The sequence below is a fragment of the Anopheles moucheti genome (assembly GCF_943734755.1).
Source record: "Anopheles moucheti chromosome X unlocalized genomic scaffold, idAnoMoucSN_F20_07 X_unloc_4, whole genome shotgun sequence".
NCBI classification, from domain to species: Eukaryota; Metazoa; Arthropoda; class Insecta; order Diptera; family Culicidae; genus Anopheles; species Anopheles moucheti.
In genome coordinates, this window is record NW_026453548.1 from 1,012,501 (window position 1) to 1,015,000 (window position 2,500).

Here is a 2,500-nt window from a genome sequence, read left to right on the forward strand (position 1 = left end):
CACGGATCGATTTGAGAAATAAAAATTTTTTGTATGGGAGGGCCCCTGCTAGAACATTTTTACCAAGTGCGACCATTTTACCCGGTGAGTCAAAAAAAAATTTTTGTATGGGAGGGCCCCTGCTAGAACATATTTCCCAAGTGCGTCGATTTTGGGTCGCCGACACAAGCTCGGGTCAAAAAAATTTTTTTTTCACGGTGACTCAAAACATCAATTTTAGACTCCCCTGAGTATGAAAAGTGAAACGAAAATCATTTTTGAGAAGAAAAAATTTTTGTATGGGAGGGCCCCTGCTAGAACATTTTTCCCAAGTGCGTCGATTTTGGGTCGCCGACACAAGCTCGGGTCAAAAAAATTTTTTTTTCACGGTGACTCAAAACATCAATTTTAGACTCCCCTGAGTATGAAAAGTGAAACGAAAATCATTTTTGAGAAGAAAAAATTTTTGTATGGGAGGGCCCCTGCTAGAACATTTTTCCCAAGTGCGTCGATTTTGGGTCGCCGACACAAGCTCGGGTCAAAAAAATTTTTTTTTCTCGGTGACTCAAAACATCAATTTTAGACTCCCCTGAGTATGAAAAGTGAAACGAAAATCATTTTTGAGAAGAAAAAATTTTTGTATGGGAGGGCCCCTGCTAGAACATTTTTCCCAAGTGCGTCGATTTTGGGTCGCCGACACAAGCTCGGGTCAAAAAAATTTTTTTTTCACGGTGACTCAAAACATCAATTTTAGACTCCCCTGAGTATGAAAAGTGAAACGAAAATCATTTTTGAGAAGAAAAAATTTTTGTATGGGAGGGCCCCTGCTAGAACATTTTTCCCAAGTGCGTCGATTTTGGGTCGCCGACACAAGCTCGGGTCAAAAAAATTTTTTTTTCACGGTGACTCAAAACATCAATTTTAGACTCCCCTGAGTATGAAAAGTGAAACGAAAATCATTTTTGAGAAGAAAAAATTTTTGTATGGGAGGGCCCCTGCTAGAACATATTTCCCAAGTAAATTCGATTTTACCCGGTGAGTCAAAAAATTTTGATAAAAATATTTTTCCAAAATCGTGTTCATTGCCTATTATAAGGGACCAGGTCAGCTCACACGCATTTTTGGAGACCATATGGAAAGTGCGTCTGGGATTGCGGAAATTAAGTTTAGAGTGTTAAATGATGGTTTCGCAATCCCGAAAGGCTCAAAATCCACCCTAAGGTTCCCCGGGTGAAATGTGGTTTCCAAGGTGTGAGCACTATCGGTGATAGAGTTGGAATGTGATTTCCAGAGCGCAGGGCGACTGGGCTAGAGCGAAAATCATAGACAAAGGTAAGTATTGGACTGAACGACTCGAAGCAAACGAAAATCATAGACAAGGGTAATGGACTGAACGACTCGAAGCAAACGAAAATCACATACAAGAGTAATGGACTGAACAAATCGAAGCAAACGAAAATCACATACAAGAGTAATGGACTGAACGAATCGAAGCAAACGAAAACCACAGACAAGAGTAATAGAGTGAACGAATCGAAGCAAACGAAAACCACAGACAAGAGTAATAGAGTGAACGAATCGAAGCAAACGAAAACCACAGACAAGAGTAATGGAGTGAACGAATCGAAGCAAACGAAAGTCATGGACAAGAGTACTGAAAATCGGACCAAACCTCTAGAAGCACACGAAAATCATGGACAAGAGTACTCAAAAACACGGACCAAACCTATGGAAGCACACGAAAACCATGAACACAGGGATAACTGAGAACGAACCTACCTATCAGAGCATGTGAAAGCATGGACAAGAGTACTGAAAATCGGACCAAACCTCTAGAAGCACACGAAAATCATGGACAAGAGTACTCAAAAACACGGACCAAACCTATGGAAGCACACGAAAACCATGAACACAGGGATAACTGAGAACGAACCTACCTATCAGAGCATGTGAAAGCATGGACAAGAGTACTGAAAATCGGACCAAACCTCTAGAAGCACACGAAAATCATGGACAAGAGTACTCAAAAACACGGACCAAACCTATCGAAGCTCACGAAAACCATGAACACAGGGATAACTGAGAACGAACCTACCTATCAGAGCATGTGAAAGCATGGACAAGAGTACTGAAAATCGGACCAAACCTCTAGAAGCAAACGAAAATCATGGACAAGAGTACTCAAAAACACGGACCAAACCTATCGAAGCACACGAAAACCATGAACACAGGGATAACTGAGAACGAACCTACCTATCAGAGCATGTGAAAGCATGGACAAGAGTACTGAAAATCGGACCAAACCTCAAGAAGCACACGAAAATCATGGACAAGAGTACTCAAAAACACGGACCAAACCTATCGAAGCTCACGAAAACCATGAACACAGGGATAACTGAAAACGAACCGAACCTCTCGTAGCAAACGAAAAACATGGACAAAATTATTCGAAACGAACCGAAGCTCGATGCGAAAAACATGGAAAAGCAAGCCCGTAAGTCGCACTATCAAGCCCGTTAGT